Here is a 27,776-nt window from a genome sequence, read left to right as displayed (position 1 = left end):
CGCCTGTTGGCTCCATTCACTGGCTCCCTGCCGTTGGAGATCTTCATGCCAAGTGGCTGCTGGGAGAGTCATGAAGCCGGTGGATGGAAATAGCCCTGCTCGCTGGGGGAAAGAGGACTTTGGAGCACCCTCGTCTTGTCTTCTTACAAATAGCAACCAAGCATTTCTGTACCTCTGCCGGTTGCCATAGAGACCGTGGGGGGAACACATGTAAATATTCGGCATGTGTGAGACATGCTAATGTCCTCCAGGGCAGTGTGGTTCCTCTTCTACTTGGCTTTTCTCTCTCTGGCCGAGCAGAGCAGCAGTTTGCAGCCACATCAGTAAGCCCTGTGGTTTTAGGCGTCAGACTCGTGCAGCTCGTTTTTAAGGAACTCATCTACCGGGAGGGACTGGGAAACACCCCACATTTAGATCATGAGACCCGGGCTTGCAATGCTTGTCTTTCTACTTTGTGGTTGCAGAAGCTTGTTCCACATCCATCTTCTCGTCCTCAAAGCAGGGAAAATAAAGCCCTCTTCCCGTGTAGAGGATTACGAGAACGGACACAAGCTCTGGAAAGATGCGAGCACTAGGTGTGCTTAGTGACATTGTTATGTCATTACTGTGTGCTCCCAAAGGCTCGTCAAACTGGATCCGTGACTCAGGGGTTGGCATGTAGAAACGGGGCAGCTCGTCATGAGAGTTAGCGGCTGGACGGCAGTGCTCCTTCTCGGAGTTTGGTGTGGATGTCTCCACGCAGTGTACCTTGCTCTATTGAAGGCCGTGAACTCACAGGAGGAATCCCAGGCCCTGGGGCTTTGCCCTGGCCTCTCTCCTTCCGTTTTCCCAGGGCCTCCGTGGTGATCAAGGGCCCTAGCACAGCCTTACATCCATAGGAGAGCAGAACAGCTCAGCCACTAATCTCCCTGAACCTTGAAGAAACCCAGGAGTCTTCTTAAAACGCAAATCCACCCCCAAGGCTTGGAGAAGTCCACAAATCCAGCAGCAGGAACCTCCTTCTCAAGGGGGCACCGAGAACCGAGGGGTATGTGTGGGCCCAGCTCCGGGTTTGAATTCCAAAGTCAGCCCCTCGAATTCCAGCCCCTTGTGTGGCTCCTTCTGGGGGGTGGGAGGAGGGGCGGAGCCAAGGATCAGGGTGTTGTCCTCGATGACTGCCTGTCTGCTGCCACCCACGCTCTGAAGAGTTTCTTTCCCATCGGAATGTTCCTGCGTATCTCCTTGACAACATGGACACGGTGCTGTGGTGAGGGGAAACAATGGGAGTCAGCCAGCTGGGCGGAGCCGGGCCTGCGGTGGCTTCCCAGGACGCACTCTCCCTTCCAGGGTTCTAGGTTCATGTTTGTGCTTCAGTCTAGCACAACAGCGACGCTGAGGCGCGGCCCCAGAAGAACCAGCCTGGCACGTGTTTCTTGGGCCGCACAGCCAGGCGGCGTGGGGAAGTCGGGACACCCAGCCCAGGGCTCCAGCCTTCCCTGACCAGATTTGCAATCTGCTGAAGCAAAGAGCTCACCACGTGGATCACTGACCAGGAGAAAGGCAGGGGGCAGCCAGGAGGGAGAGAAGAGGTATGGGAGCCAGGGGGATAAGAGAGACCAGCTAGGCCAAGAATGTTCCACATTCTCTTCCCTTGACGTTCTACAAGCCAAATCTTGCATCTAGAAGGAAAATGGACAGACAGTCCTGACTTATGATGCTTTGACTCAGTGGTGTCCGACTTTACAATGTGCCCAAATAATGCACACTGAGTAGAAACCGTACTTGGACTTCTGAATTTGGATCTTTCCCCAGGCTAATGATACGCAGTATGATCCTCTCTGGTGACGCTGGGCAGAAGTAACAAGCCTCAGCTCCCTGCCAGACGCACGATCGCGGGGGTCAAGCTCACAACCAGCCTGCACCCACACAGCCCTTCTGTGTGTCACTTTCAGTACAGTACTCATAAGTTACATGAGGGAGCCAGCCGACACTTTAGTATCAAGTGGGCCTTGCCTTAGATGATTTTGCCCAACTGTAGGCTAAGGTATGTATTCTGAGCACGTTTAAGGTAGGGTGGGCTAAGCTATGATATTCGGTAGGTCAGGGGTGTTACATGCATTTTTGACTTATGATATTTTCAATTTATGATGCGTTTATTAGGACGGAATCTCACTGTAAGTTTAGGAAGATCTGTAACATAAATATATATGTAAATACATATCAGAATTTCCATGAATGATAGCATCTAGCGGGCTTTTGTTGTTGTCGTTGCTGTTGTTGTTTTGTTTGCATTTGCTTTGCCAGGAAAGGAAAGAGAATTAAAAAGCAAGGCACTGAGAAAGGGAAGACATGATATTGACGATAACTAGTAGGAGCAAGCTGAGAACTCATGTATTCAATTAGTATGTATGAGAATTCGCTATATACCAGGCTCTGTTTTAGGCCTGGGGATACAGCAGTAAACACAATAGACAGAAATTCTGCCCACGTGGACTCACATTCAGGTGACAAAGGCAGGAAATAAGAATGACAAATTTATTACCAAATGACAAAATTACCCAAAAACATTCCAGTAAGTGAAATAATATCGTGCATGCGCATGCAAAAAGCAGAAAAGGATGGGCAAGGAGAAGAGATTTGCCATCTAGGATAATAATAACAAGGGGGATCTGAGTCAAGTCCTGACAGATAGAGATGTGAACTGTGCTGTGATGGGGAAAGAATACTCGAGACCAACCGGAGGCCACTGCAAGGAAGGGAAGGAAGTGAGTGGAAGAAAGAGGATGGGGCTGTAGCGTAAAGTGTCAGTTCAAGTCGGGCCTCGGCACCACTGAAGGGATTTGGACTTTCTCTGTGAGTTAAATGAGGAGGTGTTGGTGGGTCTTAAGCAGAGAAGGGGCACTGTTTGACTTCTGTTGAAGGGTCCTGGTGGCTGTCTCATGCAGAATGGACTGGGAATGGAAGGCCGCCAATACTCTGAGTCTAACACCTGCTCTCACTTTGTTAAAGACGGGAACTGGAAAGTGCTCATGAGGTCAGAGACAAGGCTACCGCCAAAACTTGCTCTTATGTGATTAGAAGGGCCGAGAAATTGAAGAAGTTGAAAATGGGATACTTGGGTGTGATTCAGTGCTAATTGATGGTGTTTACACACAACCTAAAATCACCCTGGCTATCACCAGTGGTTTATCTCCCATCCTTTGAAAAATGCGGTCCAGAGAGCAGCCCAACAGTCACCATACACAAATCTGTAATTTATCCAACCCGTGGAGGTTTCTCTGCAGGAAGTTGCTGTTCAGCTATGACTTAGGAGATGCTAAGTCTGACCTCTCCTTAACTCCATTGCTTGGGCTAACATTCAAAACGTAAAATGTTTTTATTCAAGGGCAATGGGGTCACCAATTGATTCTGACACACTCAGACATGGAAAAACATGCAGCTCCTTTGTTTTTTTACCACTGATCAAACCTTTGCCCCCTCCCAACCACATAGAACTTGGAGGAAAAGCCTGGACTTACACACTCAGTCAGCATATCTTGGCCTCTTCCACTATCCCCTGGTCTTCCGACATAGCACCTGAGCCTCTGGTTGATGGAGGCGTCCTTACTATGTGTCTATGGGTATGGGAATAAGCATGGCGAACTCTGGTCTTGGTGGCCTCACCTGCTGGGTTTCTGGACCCAGCTAGTATCCTCAGTTGCCCCTGGTCTAGTTTGTTTATTGGCATGGTATGGCATCTGTAGTCATGGGACATTGATGCTGCCCTTCCTCCCAGAAATCAAACTGCTTGATCTCACTGGCCTCCATTTCCAAACCTCAGGCTTCTGCATTGCCAACCATCCCTGACCTTCAGCAGGGCACGTGGTAACGCAAGGATATATCACATCGCTGACTACCAAGTTCCCTCCATCTTCTAACGCTGCCGTGTCCTACTCAAGCCATGAAAAATGTGGGGCTTCCGGTAGACGCTTCCAGCCTCCTCCAGGTTATATGGGGGACATAGTTCACTTGCCCCAATGGTATTAGTCTCCCCATACCTTTCTGAACGCATCCATGGTTCCCTCCCCAACAGGGCTTGGCCCCAAGGAGGAGGTGAGGCACCCAAGTATGTGAAGGTCTTACCCTGCCCCCACCACTCTTCTCATTTCTGTACCGTCCTGGGCAGGAAAGAGTAGGCCTTTCCCCATGCCTTCCTTTCTGGTAAGAATGTTGCCCTCAAAATATCTTTTCCTTTGCTAGATTGGCACCTGGCCTGCCCACTTCCTTGGGGCCCTGATGGCTGTGTCAAGTGCGCCCCGAGAAGCAGACACTTAGGACAGAATTAAGAATGTAAGAGATTTATCGGGGAGTGACACTTGTGAAGATAGAAGATGGAGAAAGCAAGATTGGACAGGGACAGCCTCAGACCGCTCTAAGCTTTGGCCAGTGCAGTGGGGGATTCCAGAACACAGATCACTCAGTAGAGGAATCTCACATTGAAAAGAAACGGCCAGGCCTATCACTGGCTGTGGCTCAGGCATTAGCTGGGGGCTGCCCCAGCTCAAAAGACGAAGCAGAGGCTAAGATGCTAATATCTGGAGGCTGTAAGCTGACTGCACACCTTACAGCTGAACGGCCAGTGCTTTCTTGAAGGGAGGCCCAAACGGGCACCTCCAACACCACTACCGTGTGAAAGTGTTGCTAGAGAGATGATCGATGGGGGGATGGCAAAATCACACCAGTTTAATCTTTTGGACATATCTTACAAAATACCCAAGCTCTTAAAGCCAGCACTGAGACTAATAATAATCTCAGCCCACATCCTCTTCACTGGAGGTGAGGCTTCTCCACTGACTGCAGCATGGGACAAGTCACACAGACGTGACTTCTCCTGAATCTCTCCTAAGAACATCTTCACCGAGCACAACGCTGGCGTAATGCTTTAAAACCACGAGCCTGAGCGTGGCCCTCCTGGAGCCTTCTGTTTTTTACCTGAGGCTTTCTGTAAATACCCCGAATGCCCACTTTAATCCAATGTTTGGAACCGTCGAGTGCCCAGCAGTTAATCTAAACCCAGGTGTTTCTGTTTTGTTTTGTTTTGTTTTTTTCAAGCCAAGGCTCTGTGTGCTCCTAGGGAAATGTTAGTGGTTTGTCAATGGCAAACTAACGGTGATAGATGTCTACAAATCTTTAGCAAAGAAATTTTCTGTGAGTCAGAAGCCTATCATCCAACTGTCTGCTCACCAGGTTTCCTTCCTGTGAGTCACATTAAGAAGATTGACTTCTTCTTTCTCAGTTTTCAGCCTTGTTTTTGGTTTAATCAATGGCAGTTGAAGCCATATTATAATTCTTGGAAGTGTGGGTACATGTCATTGGTCCTTTCTGCCAGACAGCCCTTGAAAGGAAGTCATAGAGAGGAACTGGAAAGAGGTGAGAAAGAAGAAGTCTGTATGTGGAGAGAGGGAGAAGGGGGAAAAAAAAAAAAGACTAGAAGAGAAACCAAAGGACTAGAAATTTCTTGCTGTCCCAGAAGTCAAAACATTGTTTGTTTAGTCACGATTTATAACAAAGGTGGCTAGTGTCCTAGGAATGAGGTTACCAGACAAAATGCAGGATTCCGGTTAAATTTAAATTCCAAATAAAGAATTTTTATCATAAATGTGTCAAATGCTATGTGCCAGACATACTAATATTAAATCGTTTTCATTGTTTATCTGAAATTCAAGTTAAACTCAGCGTCCTGTATTTTTATTTGCTAAACCTGGTTACCCGACCCAGGAGACATTTCAATCTCATCACCTTGGGTTGATGAGGTGACGAGCTACCATACTTAAGAGGAAATAGAGAGAATGACACCATACGCCTATTTTCTAGAAGAAAGATCCAAATTATTTGGACTTGATAGTTCCTTCTTTCTGCAGCAGCCCCTGCCTTCCAGCTCTGGTGAGCGTTGAACACTTAAAACTGACCATTGGTTCACACCCACCAGCCGGTCACTAAAATTGGACTCACTGTACTAGACTTGGTATTTTCCATAACTGAGGTAAGCTTGAATCCCACAATTCTACCGAACCTCATTCTTGACTTAATTCCCACCATGTTTGTCCTGTCAATAGGAATGAAATTTTGCCTTGGTTTCTGCCTATACCTGAGGTACTGAACTATAGAGCATTCAGTTATGGTTTTGACATCCAGCCTATACCTTATCTTTTCCCTCTTTTCCCTCAGCCCACACCTAGGATGTGTCTTCAAACCAAACATGGCAGCTGGGACCACAATGCTGACTCCAACCCTCATCCTCCGGTAGGACAGGAGTTACCAAACATTTTCTGTTAAAGGGTCAGATATAAAACATTTTGGCTTTGTACACCCTACAGTGTATCAATTCTACCACTGTAGCGTGAACAGACATGTCCTAATAAAACTTTATTTACAAAAACAGATGACAAGCCAGATCAGGCCCACAGACCCTAGTTTCTGGGGCAGCTGTTTCTGCCCCAAGGCTTCCACGTAGATATAGATGCTGCCCTATGCCACATCTTTTTCACCTGCTATTATGTCGATGGCTGATCCAGGACCCCATTAAGGGCCAGTCCTATTTTACAATCTTGGTGCCCTCGTCTTGAGCCTGGCAGTTCCCAGATTTCTTCTCTTTTCCTCTACCAGGCTCTGAGGTCCTAGCATGTCTAGAGGATGAGCACACTCGAGTGAGTCAACTTCTGCTTTTGTTTCCACACTACAATAAGGATCCACCCTCTTTCTTTCCATAGATACTATCTTAGTTTAAGATTTAGTTGCCTGTGCTTTAGACTGGGTCTGGAGGAATGTTCATCTGCTTATCACTGCTGCATAGTAAGTCAATGACACTACCCACAGAGCTAGGCGTGGTTTATCTTGTAATAGCTATGGATTTAGAGAAAACCCTTCTCTCTTAGCTGATTAAAAAACCCAGGCGGAACCAGGTAAAATCAGCCAGTGCACAGTTTCAGGGCTACACATGCAGTGCTTCAGCATGAAGAAAAATCAGCATTATAAATTGTATTGATGCTGTTATTAGAGGTAATAATATGACCTCGGAAAAACCTTATTATGGTGTGAGCAAGCAGGGCAGATTTCACAAGCAACTCAGTACCTGCATGAATAAATCCACCTACTCATAGGGTAGGACTTTGGGATCTAGTCAATGAATTTTTTAAAAAAAAATAAAGTTTTAACTAAGGAAAGGACAACAGCTTTGAAAAAAACTGCACAAACATTTTCAATAATGTTAATTGACATTGGCTGCTGCTCTGGGTCAGTTTGACCACCTTGTTCTACGTATCCTTTTACTTTATGGGGTAAGTATTTATCTCAAAGGTTGAGTGCAGTTAAAGGGTTTGTAAGCCAAAGACTATTTTAAATAGAGAGTTATAATTTTGGAGCCTTCATTCCCTCCTTAAAAAATTGTTTCTATTTATCCTCTTTCATTATAACAAATTTGCAATAACCATTATATCCCCAAATTAAAACTCTCTATGCTTTCTTAGAAAAGAGTATTTTTGAATTATCTTTTGATAATTGTCTGAACTCCTTCAAACCAGTCAAATGTTGCAATTAATTTTGATGACTTTGGAAGAGATTTTTTTACATTACTGTTATTTTGTGGTTTGATTATAACTGATTGCAATAGATATATGCTCAACAAATACTACTTGAGGTAAAGAGTTCTGTAATAATTGTGACCAACGGTCAAACTTTTATTAGCATAGACTTTGTTTTAACAGGTGTATTTTTTATAATTGTCCTGTAATGAACCGTGCACATTTAAAGCATATAGTACGATAAACTTTGACATATGTACAGACCCATGAAACCATCCCTCCCGTCAAGATAAAGAACATATTCATCACCTGCCAATTTGCTTATGTTCCTTTGTAATCCCTCCTTCCCATCTCTCCCCATCTGTCCCTCACCCCAATCCCCAGACAAGCACTGGTCTGCTTTTGCATTTTCTAGGATTTTATATAAATAGAACCATACATTATAAATTCTTGCTTGGCTGGCTTATTTTATGCAGCAAAATCATTTTGATATCAATCCATTTGAAATGTGCATCAATATTTTACTCCTTTTTGTTGCTGTGTGATCACTTGATAACAGTTCGCCCATTTACCTGTTGATGGACATTTGGATTGTTTCCACTTTGGGGTTATTAAAAATAAAGCTGCTATGGGCATTCATAAACAGGTCTTTGTATGCTTAGGCACTTTCATTTATCTTGGGTAAATACCCAGGAACAGAATGGCTGAATCACATGTTAGGCGTGTGTTTAACTTTTTTAGCAAACAGTTGAACCTGTCTTCCAAAATGTTTGTGCCACTTTGCATTCCCACCAGTCCGGTGTGAGAGTTCTAGGTTTTCTGCATCCTCGCCAACACTTGGTACGGCCAGACAGCTTTCACTTTCGCCTTTCGAATATGTGTGTAAGTGATATTTCTATATAATTTAATTTGCGTTTCTCTAGTGACTAATAGTATTGAGAACTTTTTCATGTGCTTATTTGGCATCTGATATTTTATTTGCCAAGTTGTCTGTTCAAATATATTGCCCATTTTTAAATTGGCTTTTTTGGCCAGTTTATAGTAAGTTTGAGAATTCTTTATATATTTTGGATCCAAATTATATCACAAATAGATAATATACAAATATTTCCTCCCACTCCGTAGTTTATATTTTCATCCTTTTAACAAGGACTTTTGAGAGTTTATTTTGTTTCGGTTTAATAGACTAGGATGTGGTTTATCTTGCTATATGCTCCTTAGACGCTTGAAAAGAATATATTTTCTGCTATCGTTGGGTGGAGTGCTCTCTAAATGGCAGTCAGATCCTATTGGTTGAAACTTCCGTTGAGTCCGACTTCGGCTCAGGTCATGATCTCACGGTCCATGAGTTCGAGCCCCGCGTCAGGCTCTGTGCTGACAGCTCAGAGCCTGGAGCCTGTTTCAGATTCTGTGCCTCCCTCTCTCTGACCCTCCCCTGTTCATGCTCTGTCTCTCTCGGTCTCAAAAATAAATAAATGTTAAAAAAAATTAAAAAAAAAAAAGAAACTTCTGTTGAATACTACATCTTTGCCAATTTGCTCTCCAGGTATTCTGTCGATTATTGAGCAAGGGATGTTGAAGTATCCCGGAATAACAATGGATTTGGTTTTTTGTCCTCCCAATTGCATCAGTTTTGCTTCACATATTTTGCTGCTCTGTTGGTTGGTGCACACACATTTAGGATTGCTATGTCTTCTTGTAGATTGACTCTCTTATCAATAGAATGTCCTTCTCTGGCTCTAGTAATATTCTTTGCAGTGAAGTCTACTTGAATTCATACTAATGTGGTCACTCTTTCACGTGATTAATGTTTTCATGGTCTACCCATTTATTCTTTTGTTCTCAACTTGCCTACATCATTATATTTGGAGATTTTTATAGCCTGCTTATAGTTGGGTCATGTTTTTAAATCCACTTTGCCACTTTTTGCCTTTTAATTGGCATATGTAGACCACTTACACTTACTATAATTATTTATATCTCAGGGCTTAAGTCTGCCGTTATGTGCCTTGTCTGTTCCTTTACTCTGTTTTTCACCTCCCTGTTTTTGCTTTCTTACCTTCCTGGGGGTCACTTGAACATTTTTTAGAACTCCATTTGTATTTATCTGTAGTCTTTTTGAGTGCATTTCTTTGGATAGTAGTATTTTTGTGGGTTGCTCTAGGTATCACATTGTATATGCATAGTTTATCTCCGTCTACTGACATCAACATTTACTAGTTTGTGTGACGTATGGCCACTTTATTACTCTTTATTTTTCTTTACCATTCTCCATTTATAATTGTCTTAAATATTTCCTCTAGATAGGTTGAGAACCATATCAAACAATGTTAAAATTTTTGCTGCAACTATCGAACATAATTTAGAAATCTCTAATGGAGAAGGCAAGTCTATTGTGTTTACTCATATGTGTGCCTCCCATGTCCATTCATCTTCTTCTCTGGTGTTCCAAGATTCCTTCTTTTGCCACTTCTATTCTGTTTACAGAAATTCCTTTAGCAATTCTTTTAGGGTAAGGCTGGTTGACAGGTTCTCTTGCTTTCCTTTATCTGAGAATATACTGATTTCCTCTTTGTTACCGAATGGTATCTTTGCTGAATATAAGATTTTGTATTAACGATTCTTTTCTTTGAGCACTTGGAAAATGTGTTGCTTCATTTTGGCCTCCGCAGTTTCCTCTGAGAAATCTACTGTCATTTGAATTGTTTTCCCCTTACAGGTAAGGCACTGCTTCTGTCTCACTGCTTGCAAGATTCTTTATCTTTGGTTTTCAGAAGTTTGACTGTGGTGTATCTTAGGGTGGCTTTAGTTGAGTAATCTTTGCTTGAGAGTTTTCTCAGCTTCTTAAACATGTGGATTTGTAGTTTTTGCCAAATTTGGGAAGTTTCCAACCTCTGGTACTTCTTTTTAGCCCTGCCCTCTTTCTATTCTTCTGGGCCTCTGATGACATGAATGTTAAATCTTTTGTTACAGTCTCACTGACCCTGAGGCTCTGTTCATTTCTGGTTTTACTTTTCCCAGCATATGTCTCTCTGTTGCTCAGGTTGGGTAACTTCTATTGTTTCATCCTCCGGTTCATTGATTCTTTTGTCCTCCCCATTCTCCTGTTGAGCCCATCCACTGAGCCTTTATTTCACTCATCATATGTTTCAGTTCTAAAATTTCCATTCGATTCTTTATATGTTGCATTTATTTGCTGAGACTTTGCTGAGCTACTCAATAGTCTCATTTGTTTCAGATATGTTCCTAATTGCTCCTTGAAGCATTTTTCTGAGGACTGCCATATAATATTTGTCAGATAATTCTTACATTTCTGCCATCCAGGTGAAGGTATTTATTGATTTTCTTTTTTCTTTCAGAGATCTTCCTGGTTCCTGGTATGATGAATGATTGGAATTGGAACCTAGGCATTTGAATCTTAATGATTCAATAAGACTCTGAGTCTTATCGAAGCCTTCTGTTTTGGCTGGCTTCTGCTGACATCTCTCTGGCAGGAGAAGGGGGTAAGTCCACTGCCTAATTACTGCCATGTTTCCCACTTGACCTCTGTTGATACCCAATGGGGACTCCTCATTATTGCTGGCCAGAGGTGGGTGCCCCTCCACTGGTATCTCCCTGGAGGAAGATGAGTGTCTCATTACTGTTTCCCACGTAGCCTTCACTGGTACCATTGGAAGAGTGGCCACACTCTGCCACAGTGGTACTGATTCTTCACTAAGCTTCCTCTACCACCACTCCTGTTTGGGGGCCTGGTGGTGGCACCTCATTATTGCTGAGTGGGGATGGAAGTCTAGGTTTCCTTGGTCTTCACTAATACTGGAATGGGGCTTCTAATTACCACCTGGCAGGATGAAAGTCCTAGCTCCCTACTTAGCTTTTTTTAACACCACCCTGAGAGGGAATCGGGGAAGTAGGGGTGTAATGTTAGGGGGCTTGCTCCAGCCTGGTGAAGGTGGAGTCTAAGCTTTCTACCAGGTCTTTGCTGAGTGGGAGTGGGGTCATAGTTTTTTTGGTGGTGTTTGTCTAGAGTAGAGAAGTTATTATCTAAAAGTTTTCTATCTTGCTAGGCTACTCATTTCCTACAACTTTGGCCAGAGGGAGTAGACTTTTGGTGTGTGTGTGTGTGTGTGTGTGTGTGTGTGTGTGTTTGCACCTGTTGGCGTTTCCAGGTTGCCAGTTTCTTCAGCTCCAAGGCTGGGATATATGAGATGAAAACTCATCAATGTTTTGTTTGCCCATGGGTCCCAATGTTCCTAGACAATATACCCTCTTCTCTCCCGTTTTAGCATCTCCTTACATTTCTTTAATATATAATGTCCAGGGTTTTTAGTTGTATTTTTCAGTTGTTCCTCCAAGGAAGAATACGGAAAACTTTATCTACTCTACCTTCCCATAAGTGGAGTCACTCATTTGGTTTTGTTTGTTTATTTTGGAGTTATTCTCCGTGTGTGTGTGTGTGTGTGTGTGTGAAAAATAATGTGTTCCAGCAGGCAATATTTTTGTTCCAGGTTTAAAAGAATTATATGGTACTCCTTTTAAAAAGCAGATAGTCACTTTCCAGTTTACGTAATATTTCATATCGGGTTTTCCTAAAGGGTAACACTGCCTGTGTCCAGAAAAAAAGTTCTTTTGATGACAGTATAATCTAGGAGGCCACCTAGCTGCATAATAACTTCATTCTTTATATGATAGCTGTTATTCAAACCTGGGCTCATCCCCAGAAGTATTGGATTCAGCAGCAGTTCTAGATATGATTATAGCTGCTCAGGAAACACAAAGAGATGATTATATCAAGACCAAGTTACTTCACAGTGGAGAACCAGGCCCATTGGCCTTTCCAAGGGGACTGGCCACTGGCTATTGTATTACCTACACTGCTCAGTTGGTTTTTTCCTCATTTCTTTCAACCACAGAGCTTAACAGCCCAAACACGTCCTCACTATTTCTACCCAGTTTTCACCAATAGGATTATTTATTGGTTAAGTTTTAGAGTCAGATTCGATTTTAAATTGCATGATTGTCCTCACTCCCACTCTTGTGCTGGATATAGACTAGACCATGTGACATAGCACCTAAAGGAAGAGAGACAGAGACAGAGACAGAGACAGAGATGAGAGGAGAGGAGAGGAGAGGAGAGGAGAGGAGAGGAGAGGAGAGGAGTGGTTTCTCCCTAACAAAGGATGCTGGCAGCTCAGAACAAAAGGCTATAACACTAGTTCACAAGGGAGAGTGTTAGTCCAAGTATGAGATGTGGAGCAGGCAGGCTGAGGACCAAATTAATTGATAGGGAGTTTTCCAGGATGGGACTAGTAGGCAGCAAAGGTGGTAAGGGCACCATCAAGATGAGATGAGAGGAGAAGTGGAAAGACTGAAAACCAATTCAGGAACTAACCTTACAAACATGACCCAGTCACCGAGGCATCCCCCTTATGCTCAGCTTGATGTGTGTTCTTGGGGAAGCACCACCCATACGAGTCCACATTTGTCAGTGGTGATATAGAAGAAAGAGAAAGAATTGGAGTGGGTCAACAAGTCCTGTGCTGATGAGATTTGTATCAAGTTGGGTCAACTATAGAGCCCTCCCTAGAACTAAAACAGAGAGCTAAAATAAGGACCAGCAGAGGGCTATGGTATAGCTTTCATTTGCTAAGTCCAGGAAAGCAATATAAGAAGAGAAAGTGTCAAACTACATCGCTTCCTTTGGACCTCCATAATACCACCTCTCTTAAGGAGATGACATTATCCACTTTTTTCCCAAACAAGTTCCCAATAGTGAATTTTAGACCATTGTCTCGGGAACAATGTCACAAAGACCTCTGCAGACGTTACACAAGATCAAGGAAAAAAAGGCGGGCGAGTTGGATAGACAGCTGTTGGGTAGACAACCAGTAGAGTCTGTCGTTGGGGCAATTGGGCTGTTTCTTTGATTTCTCTCCCTCACAGAGGCAAAGCCACATCACATGAAAGGCATTTTAGGAGATGTGATCTGCCTTCGTGAGATCATGGATAATGCTGATGTTATAGTTCTGGGGCAAGCGATTCCATTTTAAAATCCTGTTGTGACTCTCCAAAGAATATTTCCTAAGTTACATGTAAAAGCAAGTCATTAATGCAAGTCACATTTATTTCTATGTTTAGCCTGTAATTCATCAAACCTCACCCTCTGGGCTAGGAGCCCACAGATACCTCATAACACTTACTAAAATGTGTAATAATTTGGATGTGTTTATTTTCTTTGCCTCTCCCATCATTTTTACTGTAAGGCTCATCTGCCTTGTTCTCCATTTTTTCTGAGGCACATAGCACCAAACCTGGGCTAGTAGTCATTCAATAAAAAGATGCTGAATGAATAAATGAGGAATGAAAATTTTGGATGCCTGAACCGTGAGGTAGCTCTTTGGAGTAGAAAGGGTACCTAGTAATATCAATGTCTTTAGCAAATTTTTGTTTAGCACAAAAGATTGTTTTTAATGCTTGCCTCTGTGGATTCTGCTAAGAATTCCCCCTGATACATAGTAGGAACCATTTCGTGGAGAAGGGCCAACAAAGGCACCCTTTCCACCGACTTCCAGAAATGTTTGCATGTGGAGTTTAGACACATCAAAAATATTTCCTTTCTTCCCAGTTACGAGAAGCAGAGAGTAAACTGTAATTCACTTTTGTATTCCAGGACCCTGACTGAATATAAGAGAAAATGGGTTTTGTCTTTCCAACTCTCCAGGGATCACAAACTCCTCAGTTTTTATTACTGTGTGCTGAGTTCCCAGAGCTGACTCGGAGGGAACCCCATCCTGAAACAGCTGGGCACCAGCTACATAAACACTGCCTCTGCTTTCAAGTGGTGGGCTCCTTGGCCCACCTTCCCTCTTGGGTAGAAAAGCGAAAGAGTAGAGTCTCTGGTGAATGTGAGAGAAAAGGAGAGTGGGAGGCCTTGGGACAGGCACCCGCCAACTGGGACTTCAAAAGCTGTGGAACAGCTATGTCTGTCCACTGCTCCTTTACCACAAAGAGGAAGACAAAAGGAAAAAGAGAATCAAGCTAAGAGAGGGCAGGAGTGGGCAGGTCAACCAAGTCTATGTTAGAATCATTTTAAAGAATGACAGCTAAGATGGGAAAAAAATGGCGTCTCTGGAAAGTGAGGTGGGGCGCCGGAAAGTTTCCGTCAATAAACACCATCTCTGCTGCTATTGTTTTTCCACCTTTTCTCCTCTCCGTGGGTGCTTTTCTTGGCTGGAACTCCCTCCGATAAGTCCTAGGGAGCCTGAGTGGTGACACCAAAGCTGAGGAAGCGGGGAAGCTGAGGAAGCACTCGGAGAGCTGCTTCCTCAACACTCTTCTTCATTTATCTCCCTTGTAATCTAGTTTTAGAAATAAAGAGCAACCCTGAAAAGAGGTTCTGACTGCAGCCTTGCAAGGCTACCATCAGCCACTTCTTCTCTTTGCTCAAACCATCAAATCCTGTAAGGTTCTTATGAACTTTCTAGCAGAGGCCCTGCTCATTTGATGACTCATTATAAGGGGAATGGAAAACATTATGAAAGGATTTGCAACTAATGGGTAAAATGTGTAGGATGGCTCCCATCCAAGCCCCTGCTGCCTTGGAGGGCCCCTTTCTCCAGCCCTCAGTCTCCAGCTCAGTGTGAAAGGATGTCCTGCTTGGCCAGGGACTAAGCATTCTTCTGGGTGAGAAGAATACCCTGGGCGGGACCTGGAGACAGGCGTAGAGAACCCCAGAGGAGAAGGCCATGGGCAGTTGGCAAACCTGTACTAGGATGGAGAAGCTTGCCTCTAGGCTGCTAGTTCAAACCCCAACTGAACCGTGGTCAGGGAGATGAGAAATTTTAACTAGAAATTTTAATTTTAACTGGTTGGTCTCCTTTGGGTTCTAATTTCCAGGACACTGTATTGCTGCATTTATCCTCACACCTGTAGTGTGAATCAGCCATCTGGCACAAGGCGAAATGAGGCCAATTCTTCCAGCATGAGGATATATCGCCTTCCTGCAGCAGAAGCAGAATTTAGGGCAGGGCTGATCTCAGAGGGCCATTCCTTGGACAACTTCTCTTTTCTGCCTATATCCTCTCCCTAGGTGATCTCATTCAGCCTTGTGGCTTTATACACCAACACCCAAAGTTACATGTTCAGTCCCAACTTCTTCTTCGAGTTCCAGCCTCATTATCTCCCACTGCGTCCTTGCAATCTCCCCTTGGATGGCTAATAGACGTCTCAAACTAACATGCGCAAACAGTATTTCAGAACCTTCTACTCACACCCATTCCACCCACATGTTGGTTGATGAGAAATCTGTTCTTCCAGCTGCTCAGGACAAAACCCTTGGCCTCTGTCTGTCTCATAACCCAAATGGTAAACCCTGTTTATCTCTACCATAAAATATATCCAGTTCTCACTGTCTGCACAGCTGGTCCAAGGAAACATCGCTTCTCACCTGTGTCACAGAATCACTTGTTTTGCCCTTACTGCTTTTCTGTCTATTCTTTCCCAACACCCTGAGTGACTCTTAAAATTTAAGTCAAATCAGGTCATTATTTCTACTGAAAACACTCCACGGGCTCCCATCTCACTCAGAGGGGAAGCCCAAAGCCCTTAGACTGGCCTAGGAAGCCTCGTGATCTTAGACTCCCATCTTTGATCTGGTCTTTGCTCACTCCCCTCCTGTCCCACTGGCCCCCTGGCCGTTGCCCTCATCTGAGGCTCCCTCTGCACCGGGCACCTTTCTCCCAGACACCCACATGGTCGCTCCTCTTCTCCTTCAGATCTCTCACCTTTGGGCAAGAACTTCCCTAACCACCCTCCACACGTGGCAAAACCTTACCCCTGGTTCCTGCTATCCCATGCCCCCCTGCCTTGTTTCTCTGCATGGGATTTGCTTGTTTTCATGTGCATTTTCTATCTCTACCACAATAGGATGTTTTCTGTTGTTCACTGTTGTATCTGCAGTGCCTAGAATAATATCTGAGTTACAGCATGTGAATGAATATTATCAGGTGAATGAATGACAGCTGGAAAATGTGCGTGGGAAAAGCATAGTGATCGGTTGTCGAGAGACCTAAGTTCCAGTCCTTTTACTTCCATGAACCAGCGAAGGGGGGAATATTATCAGGTGAATGAATGCATACATTTCGGATCTACATTCACCTTCTGATCCCAGGATGAGTATTGTTCTTGGACCCAGCATTTCAGCATTCATACCCATAAAGTGAGGGAGGGTGAGGTCTGGTGGTTTTATTTGAAGGTCGTGTTTTTTAAAGACCTTACAAGGAAGACATTACACTGAAAAAAGAATCTGTAAAAGTCCATTAAATTTTTTCCATTGTGACTGACTCATTTGGTGAGAACAACAAGTTCATGCAGTGGGGAATGTGGCTGGGGGAGTAATGTTGGCAACAAGGAGGGGAGAAACATTTTGTCATTTGTTAAAATGAGTGTTACCCCTCGAATTTCATTTCTATAGATAGACCATCTGTTTTAAGTAGAGCATGCATACAGGAAGGTGCACGAACTTTAAGTGAGTTATTGATGGATTATTGCAAAGAAAACACATCCTGGCATCCACCTTCTAGGTCAAGAAATGGGACTTAGTAGCACCCGGAGTTCACCTCACACCCTTCCCACTACTACCTCCTTCTTCTTTAAGGGGATCACTATTCTAACTGGCAACATTGGAGATGAATTTTTCCAGGTTTTGAACTTGATATAAATGAAGTCAGACAAAATGTAGGCTTCTGTAAATAGCTTCTTTCATTCCACACTGTATGTGTGAGATTCCTCAATGTTGAGTATAGTGATGGTTAATTTATCTTCATTGTGTAGAGTATTCCATTCAATGACTATACCACAGTGTCTTATTTGTCCCATTCTTGATGAATATCTGGGTTGTTTCTATCTTGAGAGTATTATGAATAATGTTACAAAGAATGTTTTTGTGCAGGTCTTTGATGAATATAAACCCTCATTTCTGCTGGATAAATATCCAGGAATAGATTTGATGGATTTTGTCACATTTACATTTAGTAGATACGTCAAACTTTTCCCTAAATGGCTGTATCATTGTAGATTCCCACTGGCAGGGTACTTTTTCTGGCTGTTCCACATCCTCACCAACACTTGGTATTATTTGTCATTTTAATTATATTCATTTTCATTCAGGTGGGTGTTTAGTGATATGATTTTCATTTGTTTTCCCTCATGTGACTAATTGAGCACCATTTCATGTGTTTATTGGCCATTCTATTTTTGTGAGGTACCTATTGATGTCTTTTGCCTGTTTATTTTCAAATGAGGTAGCTTTCTTTTCTTCTGCAAGAATTCTTTGTATACAGTGAATGTGAGCCTTTTATCAGTTATCAGAATATCTTTCTCACTCTGTAACTTGGCTTTTTTTTTTTTTTACCTTCTTAATGGTATCTTTGGATGAACTAACATTTTTAACTTTAATAAAATGCAATACATAGATGCACTTCTTTATGGTTAGTATTTTTGTGTCCTGTTTATGGGTATTTGAGAGTTATTCTCCTATGCTATCACTAGAAGTTTTCACCTACAATCTACAGACCACAGAGGATTGATTTTTTTTTTCCTGGTATGAGGTAGGAGTTGAATTTTATTCTTATTTCTCCATCTGGATATCCATTTGACCCAGGACCATTTATTGATAAGACTGTCCTTTCTCCACTACTCTGAGGTGCTGCCTTTCTTATAAATCAAGTGCCTATGTGTGCATGGCTCTGTTTCTAGACTCTTTTCTGCCCATTTGTCTATTGTTGTGCCAACGCCACACTGTCTTCAGTACTGTGCCTTTAAAAACTTCTTCATATCTAGTTGAGTACGTCTTCCAGCTTTGTTCTTCTTTGAGGTTGTCTTGGCTATTCTTGGCTCTTTGTACCCCTACCTTACTTTTTATATGAAATACAAAGCATGTTTTAAAGTAGAATGTCTTTCCATTTCGGTGGAGCCTCACGTCACCTAAGCCACCAGCTCTGAGCCACTGTCATAAAGGCTATACCACAACTGATTCTGCTGGCTGCTTCTAGCGCGGTCCTCACTGCCTCACCAGACACTGTCTGGTCCGTTCTCCCTTCTCCTCCTTCCTTTTTTTTATACAAACAGCACTTTCTTGTGTGTAAGTAGAACACTGCACCACAATGTTCTGCAAGTTTCTGCTACTGATACTATTCTATTACGTCTAGTAATAAATGAAGCATGTTGTGTTCTTACTATTAGTCAGGCACATTGCTAAGTGCTTCGCATGCACCATCTTGTTAAATCCTTCCCCTCCCCGTCATCTTGAGGACCCTACTTCCCTTCTCTGCCAGCTTCACCGTCTCCACAGGACATAGTTCCTCCGAGCTGGAAGGAATCCGAGAGATAACTGATTTGGCAAATGAAGGAAATTAATGCCCAGGGAGGGAACTGATTTACCTAGAGCCCCCTTCGCTGGTTCGTGGAAGTAAAAGGACTAGAACTTAGGTCTCTTGACGACCGATCGCTATGCTTCTCCCACGCACATTTTCCAGCTATCATGCCCAGCAAACAGATGCCCTGCTGTAACCCACTTTATTTCTTCCCCATTTCCATTTAAATTTCTTCAAAGACTTGTCTATGTTGTTAAGCTACTTCCACTTCCTCATCTCCCTTTTTCTCCTCAACCTACTCCAATCCTACTTCCTTACTGAAACTGCTCTCCTCAAGGCTCTCATTTCTCTGTTGCCTAACCCAGTGTCTCTCATATTTCTAGACCTCTCAGCTAGTTTTGACCCACCTGTTTATTCCCATTTTTCTTGCAACATGCTCTCCTTCCTTCGCCTCGATTGACTACACATCCTCAGATTTTCTTCTACCTCGCTGACTATTTTTTCTCAATTCTCCTCAGCTGGATCGGCCACCCCCCGCCTGAACATTAGGTTTCAGAGTGTCTCAGGGTTGTTCTTTGACCCATATTTCCATCCACACCCTCTTTCAATGTGACTGCATTAGTCCTCTGGCCCTAAGTACTATGCAACTTCTGATGTTTCCCAAGTTAGTAGTTTTGGAAGTTAGTAGTTCCAATCCTGACTTCCTTCCTGCGCTCTAGACTTTTCACTTCTTAATTAACATCTCCGTTTGGAGGTTGTCTTAATTGAGTCCTCTGTAAAACAGAGCCCAAGGCAAGGAGTAAGGATCCTGAAGTTTTAATCAGGATGTGCAAGTCCTTGGTATTGAGTGTAGGAGAAAAAAAGGAAAGGAGGCAGAGGTGTGATACGATGTGCTGAGCAGCATTATCATTCTGGCTTCCACCTTAGAAGGCTGCCAAGAGACCCAGGAGGTCACTCAGAAGTTGTGTTCGCTCAACATATGGGACTTCTCTGGAAGAGCTGCTTGAGGCTATTATATCCTTGAGTTGTCCATAGGAGGAGGAAACATGAAGACTTTGTCAGGTTCCTTTTTAGCCCCATTTCCCTTTGTTCACGGTCCACCCTCAGGTTGCTAACTCCATACTTCTGGTATGTGTAATCTCAACCCTTGCCGCCATGTGGGAAGCCACCTTGCAGGGTGATATGCCATTAAAGTCTGGACGTGGGGAAATGCACAGAGCTGATGGAGCACAGACTGGGACTGAGGAAAAGAAGGAGGCTGAACAATGTTTGTGACCCAAGGCACATGTCTATCAGACATATCAAAATGAGCATGACCAGACAGAACTCTTGATTTCTTTCTTCCAACCAAACCGATTCCTTCCTTCCCCCACAGTCTTTCTCATCCCAGAAAGCGGCACCATTGTCTCCGCTGCTAAACCTTAGTTGAGGGAACCATCACAGAAATGGCCTGTGAAGTGGTCTCCTCACTTCTATTCTTGCTGCCTTTCGACGTATTCTTTACACTGCAAGAGTGACCTTTCCAAAGGTTATACAGCAATGCTCTTCTCCCCAGCTCTGGGACGCTGTTCCGTCATTTAGGTCTCAGATCAAAACACTTACTAGGTAGGCTTTTCCTGACTTTCCTCTCAAAAGAGGCTCCATCTGCTAACATGACTGCATTACTGGATCCTTAGTACCTACCACTCCCTGAAATGGTCTCGTTATGTGTGTGTTATATATTGTTCATCTCCTCGCTGTAATGTAAGCTCCATTCAGGTACAGACAGTCTATTATTTGTCTCACTGGACCCACGGCACCTAGTACAGTCCTGGGTACGTAGGAGTGGCACTATAAATGCTCATTGAATGAGTGGAGTTGACATAAGGAACAGCCGGTGAACTGAGGACATAACTGTGTGGCAAGGAAAACATTCATTTGCCTGACTTCTGATCTGGTTAGGTCTTTCTATAACTAGAAATTCTTTTGAGCGTGGAATATGGGAAACTTGAGAAGCATTATTTAGGTCTTACTAGAGTTCAAGGTGAGTCTGGGGATAGTTAACAGTCTTTCTCCTCTCTCCTTGGTTTAAATTAAACTTTTATTTGGAAATAATTGTAGACTCACATCCAGCTTTAAGAACGGATGCAGAGAGTTCCCTTCCATTCGTATTCAGTTTCTTCCAGTGGTACCCCTTGCAAAAACTATGGCATAATATCACAACATTATGTGAGTTTTAGCAATAAATTATCTTGTGAGTAAGGTAAACACCTTGTTTTTTTTATTAAGCCATAATGCTATTGCACACTTAATAGACTGCAGTGTAATGCAAACATAACTTTTATATGCCCTGGGAAACCAAAATAGTCATTTGACTCACTTTATTGCAGTGGTCTGGAACTGAGCCTGTAATACCTCGGAGGCATGCCTCCAGTTCATTCCTTCTGTATTGCTAAGTAATACTCCATGGGATGGAGATGCCACAGTTTGTTGGACCATTCACCCGTGAATGGACACCTGTGTTGTTTCCAATGTGAGGATATTACCAATAAAACTGCTATGAACATTTGAGTACAGGTGTTCGTGTGACAGTTAATTTGTCATTTCATGGGGATAAGAGGGCACGAGTGCGATCGCTGGGTGGTACGGCAGTTGCGTATTTATTTTTTTTATACGAAATTTACTGTCAGCTTGGTTTCCATTCAACACCCAGTGCTCATCCCAACAGGTGCCCTCCTCAATACCCATCACCCACCCTCCCCTATATATTTATTTTTTGAGAAACAGCCACACTGCTTTCCAGAGTGGCCGTACCATTTTACAGTCCAGCAGCAGGGTCTGAGTGATCTAGCTCCTTCACATTCGCACTGCCCTTGGAAAAAACAGACGGGTATTCCTTAGATGCTACTACGGGTCCGGGTGTTTGGGAATTCAATAACCGATTTTTTCCCGCCCTATTTTTCTCAAAAGGCTGATGTTCTCTGTTCCTAGTTTAGCTCAGTAGGAGATTAACGATAAAAACCAACTGTCACCTAGGTAGAACAACCCACCAAGCATTTTCCTTTAAGAGGGGACAAGAAAGGAAACTCACACATTCCCAGTCCACTTCAAATAACATCGGAAATGATGAGCATCGCTTGAAGCTTTGGAATAGCCTTATGGCCGGATTTCCGTCAAAACCTTGATAAGCCATAGGAAAGCACGCACTCAAGCCACATCAAGCGGGTAGAGGACACCTTGACATGTCTCCAGGTAGAGAGTTCCACAGATGGAAGCAAAAACAGCAGAAACGCATGTTATCTTGCCAGAGCGCACCCTGGATTCAAGGCTGCGTCTCAGGTGGGAAAAACTGAGCTCTGGTAGTTGGGACTGGGGCCACGCTGGGATTTTTGCTTTGGGGGCTTGACAAGACAAAACTGAGAAGCAGAAAGGTCTGCTGTCACCTTCTGCTATGATTGTCCACGGTGTCATATTCCTGTTTCCTCCAGACACCCGGCAACCTCAGCCCCCCCTTTGCCTCCCCAGCCTTGCCTTTCTCTCGCTTCCTCAAAGTCATCTGTTGCTAACACCTGAACTCTTTGTATTTTATTCAACACGTACTTATATAGTGGTTACTATTTTCTAGGCATCATTTTATATACATTAGCTCCATGAAAACATTTAGTGACTCCATATGGTAGGAATCATTAATGTCCCAATTTCACCTGTGAGGGAACTTAGACACAAAGAAGTCAGGTAACTTGCCCAAGGTCACACAGCTCATAAGTGACAAAAAATGAGATCCAAACCCAGGCAGCCTGGCTCCAGCATCCATGTGCTTAACCACTATATTATGGTGACTTTCTGTTATTGACAAATACGCTTTAAACGGTTCTCTTCTGCAAGGCCATTGGTATTTCAGTAAGGGTTGGGGTGCCAGACTGGCTCAGTTGGTAGAGCATGTGACTCTCGACCTCAGAGTTGTGAGTTCAAGCCCCATGTTGGGCACGGAGCCTACTTAAAATACAAATTAAAAAATAATAATAATAAAACTAGGTGGGTGTTTCAGTTCAAGCCTTCCCAAAGGAATGAAACACTTAAATGTGGAACTTCAGACAGCAGGTAAGAGAGACATCTGGGGGCACCACTGCCTTTCAGGTGTTTTTGATCTATGTCATAGCCTGTCACCCAGGCTAAGGCATGGACAGGAACCCCACAAGGAAGAATTCATTGCACATAACAGCATTATCTTGTGAGGTTATTTCAAAGGACTGCAACTAACATTTAAGAAATGGAATTATCGGGGTGCCTGGGTGGCACAGTCAGTTAAACCTCCAACTCTTGATCTTGGCTTAGGTCATGATCTCATGATTTGTGAGTTCAAGCCCCGCATCCAGCTCTGTGCTGATGGCGTGGAGCGTGCTTGGGATTCTCTCTCTCTCTCTCTCTCTCTCTCTCTCTCTCTCTCTCTCTTTCTCTCTCTGCCTGTCTCCCCCCTCATTCTCTCCTTCTCCCTCCTCCCCTAAATAAATAAATAAATAAACTTTAAAATTTTTAAAAATAAATAAATTAATAATAATAGAAAGAAAGAAATGGAATTGCTATGTGCCAGAAACTGAGCTAGGAGCCATACACCCAATCTATCAACGGCTCTGTGGGACACTGGACATTAATTCCTTTTTAGAGATGAGAAAACTGAAGCATCGAATGGTGGTGAGTGGCCAAGGAATTTGACTGAGGTCACGCAACCTGAAAAGGGCAATCCTAGTTAGGTGTGTCTGAACCTAGCCCTAGGTCTGCCTGGTCTCTTCTTGCTAAACAAAAAATGACTAAAAAGTTCAACCTTCCAGTTTTGTGTTCTTTATTTTTGGTCAGAGTATCAATTTTGGCAAATGACAAGGTAAGAATAGAACCTTCCATTTCCCTACCCATGAATCAGTTACTCCCTCAGATTTGCACATTGTAGAATATGGCACCATTAGCCTCGTACTCAGATAAGAAACCCAGAGCTGGGTCTTTGTTACCCCCTTATCCTGCATCCTTTATGGCAATTTAGCAGCAAGTACTGTCAATTTCATTTCCAAAAATGCATCCTGAGTCTACTTCTGTCCACTCCATGATCTCCACCAGGCTACCACCATCCACTGCCTCAACAGCATCAATTGTGCTTTGTGAGCACACCCCACTTCGTGTGCAATCTACCTCCAAGTGGAAAATGTGTGTGGGCTTCTTAAGATAAGGATTGGATCTCGTCCCTGTCTTCCAGCTGGATTCGATGCCATATTCCCGCTCTCTGACTAACCCCCAGCCACAGCAGAAGAGCCATGCGCCTCCACACTTGGGGCCCTTCGCTCGTGCCGGGGTGGTCTCCTTCTGCCGTTCCCGTGGCTGCGACCTCCTCAAAGAGTCCCGCCGGATCTGCATTTTAGACATCCTCCCTCTGCTAAGATTAAGTGTATCAGTCTATCCACCCAAAGACTCAGACCGGCACCTGGCATACGGTAAGCGCTCAGTTAATGTTAGTTCCTGTTAACTGCTTTGATCATTGTTGTTCTAGTAGATACTCTAAAATTGTACGCCTAGGTGATTAGTTAAATGAAGTAGGAAAGAGTAATAATATCAATATCGGGGCCCCCAGGAGCTTTTAAGAGAGCTATTTTCAGAGGAATAAGAATGTGGGCTTGTAAATTTTTTTCCCTGCCTTAAAACAAGAGTTGTCAGCTGCTATTGTCACACACGCAGTTACTTTGTGTCTAATGATAGTATACAAAACAATAGCAACATAAAATGTATCTGGAGAAAATACAAGAGTACTTAATATATTGTTAAAGGCAGTGTCTAAACCTGATTTTCCTTTTTTTTGAATGTTTATTTATTTTTAGAGAGACAGAGAGCATGAGTGGAAACGGAGCAGAGAGAGAGGGAGAGAGAATCCCAAGCAGGCTCCCGGCTGCCAGCACAGAGCCCAACGTGGGGCTTGATCTCACGAGCAGTGAGATCGTGACCCGAGCCGAAATCGAGAGTCAGACGCTTAACTGACTGAGCCACCCAGCCAGGCACCCCATCTGATTTTCTTAAATAAACCTCACCCAGGCTCTTACAGTCCTGCATCACCTGTTTTCTATTACTTAGCAAAAGGTACCTAAGCCAAAGTTTGTCCTCTTTTTTAACTTGCCAGTGCACTTGCTCACAAGGTGAGAAATCACTTCCTGAGACATGAGAAGAGGGACAAGAGTGAAGAAAAATTGGGTTAGAATAACCCACGAAACGGATCATTAGACTTCGTTCAAGTAAGCACTGCTTTTTAACGGAGAGAGAGGGGACAGTGCGGAAGCCCCACACCCGACAGGTGGCGAGGCTGGACTCTTCTTTGACAGATGGTGCTCCCGTTTATGCACAAAGTTGTCCGTCACGGCAGTCCTCGTAAGATATCACGTCCAAGGCCGGGGCCTGCTTTCATAGGTTACGGAACAGCCATTGGATGAACTATCATAAAGCCATTAGAATGATAGGGGCAAGGAAATTCCAAAACATCACACGTTCCAGTTAAGTGCATAAACGAGGACTCTGAATGGGATGCGTTCACACGGTCCTTGTGCTAAAAGCCCTTGTTAAAGTTTTACTTTATTTCGGGCACCGTTCCCAAGTGCGGACAGACAGGACTGGCTTGGAAGGGGTCAGAGACAGCACCGCGCCGCCGACCCCTGAGTCGTTCCTCCTCATCTAAAAGCCAGGACTGGAGCCACACCGAAATATGAACACTGCACATCGTCGCAGGCTTTTCTTCGTTGCCCCTCTGCAGTTTGCAAATGTTCTGACACTTTAAAAAGAAAACGCTTTTGTTCTCTTTCAGAGTTTCCCTGGAAACTTCTAAAAGGCAGCTGCTGCGGTATTGCACCGTCCCCTCTTCCCTCCGCAAATGTGCAAATAAAGCAACATCTCTATGCCTTTAATTTATAACAGGCTAAACTTGCCCCTGTAAGCTGATACTCTGACCAGAAGTCTGTGGGTGGGATGGGTGTTGTGTTTTTTGTTTTTTGTCTTTTTTTTTGTCATAGCTTCTTTGGGCCGATAAACTAGCACTTAAGTGTTTCCCTTTTCCAAACCCCCAAATGACAAGTGTCTTTGTGGTGAGGTGGCCGTCCAACTGTCACTGCCAGCATGAACGGTCCCGGGCACACGTATTTTTAGTTTGCTGTTTAAGCAACAGTTAGGCCGGGTAACCAGGGGCCTTGAGGCCTAGGCTTCTACGACCCCGAGCATGGAGCTATTAAAGAGACAGCAAGGCGAGGTAGGCGGACCTCGTCGGGAAGGCCCAAGCACCTGTTCTCCAGGTGGGCCAGCAAGACGAGGCAGGCATCTCGTCTTGGACGACAAGATTGTGATCCACTTTTTACGCGGGCGACTTTTACCAAGGATGCTCTAAAACAGGAACGTGTCGACTCCACTCGGATGCACGTAAAACCGGGCAGCCTCAGGGAACTAATTATAGTGACGAGGCTGATGGTAAAAAGCAGAGACCGTGGAAGACATCTGTTCTACGGCCTGCTCAGCATTCTGTTCGCCCTTCTGACAAAGCCTGAAGCAAGGTGCCTGACCTCCTGCGGGTCAAGCAGTGGTTTGTCCCCAAGCAAGGCCGATTAAGTCTCTCCAGGGAGGAGAAATCCTGAGTGAAGTGACATAAGGGAACCCTAGCTAAGGGGGAGCCCATTCGTTTCTCCGACCTAGGTTTCCCAGCTTCCTGTCCTGTACAAAGCCAGATTCCTTAGCTTTTTATTTGATTCTGTGAGCTACCCTATGGTATAGCTAACCTCTGTGTGTGTGTGTGTGTGTGTGTGTGTGTGTGTGTGTGTGTATTTTTTAATTTTTTAAAACAGTTTATTTATTTTGAGAGAGAGAGAGAGGGGGAGAAAGCATGGGGGAGGAGGAAACACAAAGGGAAGGAGAGAGAATCCCAAGCAGGCTCCATGCTGTCGGTGCAGAGCCCAACATGGGGCTCAAACTCACGAACGTGAGGTCATGACCTGAGCTGAAATCGAGAGTCAGGTGCTTACCCGACTGAGCCGCTCAGGCACCCTGAATTTAGTTTTGGATTACGTTAGCCCATGTTGGTGTTTCTTTGCTTGGAACTAAAGAACTCCCCCTCAGATAAGAACCCCAAATATTTCATTGAATATGCTCATCTCTGTCTGGCTCTGGATAGAAAGTCAATTTCTCCCCGCACACCCTCTGCCTCAACATCCTAGCCCAAATATTTTCAGCTTAGGGAAAAATGAGTCCTCCCCCTTAAATAGGAACTGTGACATGCTGGGTCGTATGAAAGCATTGGTGATTTTTTTTTCCCCTTCCTTTTTCCATGAATGCAAACTTCTTACCATGTCTCACCCAGGGGCAGCCAAACATCTCCTCTCAAAAGGACCCTTCAGAGAGGAGAGGGAGTGAGGGCCTGCCCACCACCCGAGTCTCACGCATTGCTGCTGTAGGACCTGGCTTTGCTCATCCTATGGTCCTCGAGCTGTAAAGCAGGCTCTGGCATTGACCTCAGAGATCGGTCACCTCTAGCAGAAGCACCTCAGACCCTATGAGAGAGGTCGTCGGACATCAAAAAGCAGTGCTCTCAACCACACGGGGCTGTGTCACAGGCAGTGCCGGAAGAATAGCCCCACCCACCCCAGCAAAATCTTTCTTCTCCATCACAGCTACACGCAAAGGCAACATCAACACGAACGGTGCAGGACGGGCAAGGACCCTCGATTGCCACCACAGCCACTGCTGCTGGACAAGCGTGGACAAGATCTCCCAGCTCCAGAGGACATGTTTACATCTCAAGGCATCTCTTCCTGCATTTGATGCATCTCAAAATCCCATAAGGTATGAAAAGCCCGCAACCTTAGTCTCATTTTCCGGG

At 44.2% G+C, this 27,776-nt stretch overlaps 1 long non-coding RNA gene across 2 annotated transcripts; it reads left to right on the top strand.

The window, feature by feature from the left end:
- The first annotated feature begins 1,194 nt into the window (after positions 1-1,194).
- Positions 1,195-25,780, top strand: LOC122231394. Of its 2 annotated transcripts, none has more exons than XR_006208614.1 (5): positions 1,195-1,568; positions 6,187-6,261; positions 10,898-11,041; positions 24,135-24,369; positions 25,047-25,780. It is a non-coding gene; the product is annotated as an uncharacterized LOC122231394 (long non-coding RNA). The 2 variants fall into 2 exon arrangements; XR_006208613.1 differs by lacking the exon at positions 25,047-25,780 and adding an exon at positions 24,751-24,783.
- Positions 25,781-27,776: the final 1,996 nt, after the last annotated feature.

The sequence above is a fragment of the Panthera tigris genome, chromosome D1 (genome assembly GCF_018350195.1).
Source record: "Panthera tigris isolate Pti1 chromosome D1, P.tigris_Pti1_mat1.1, whole genome shotgun sequence".
Classification (NCBI taxonomy): Eukaryota; Metazoa; Chordata; class Mammalia; order Carnivora; family Felidae; genus Panthera; species Panthera tigris.
The sequence above is the reverse complement of the archived record's forward strand: the minus strand, read 5'-3'. Positions and strand labels throughout refer to the sequence as shown.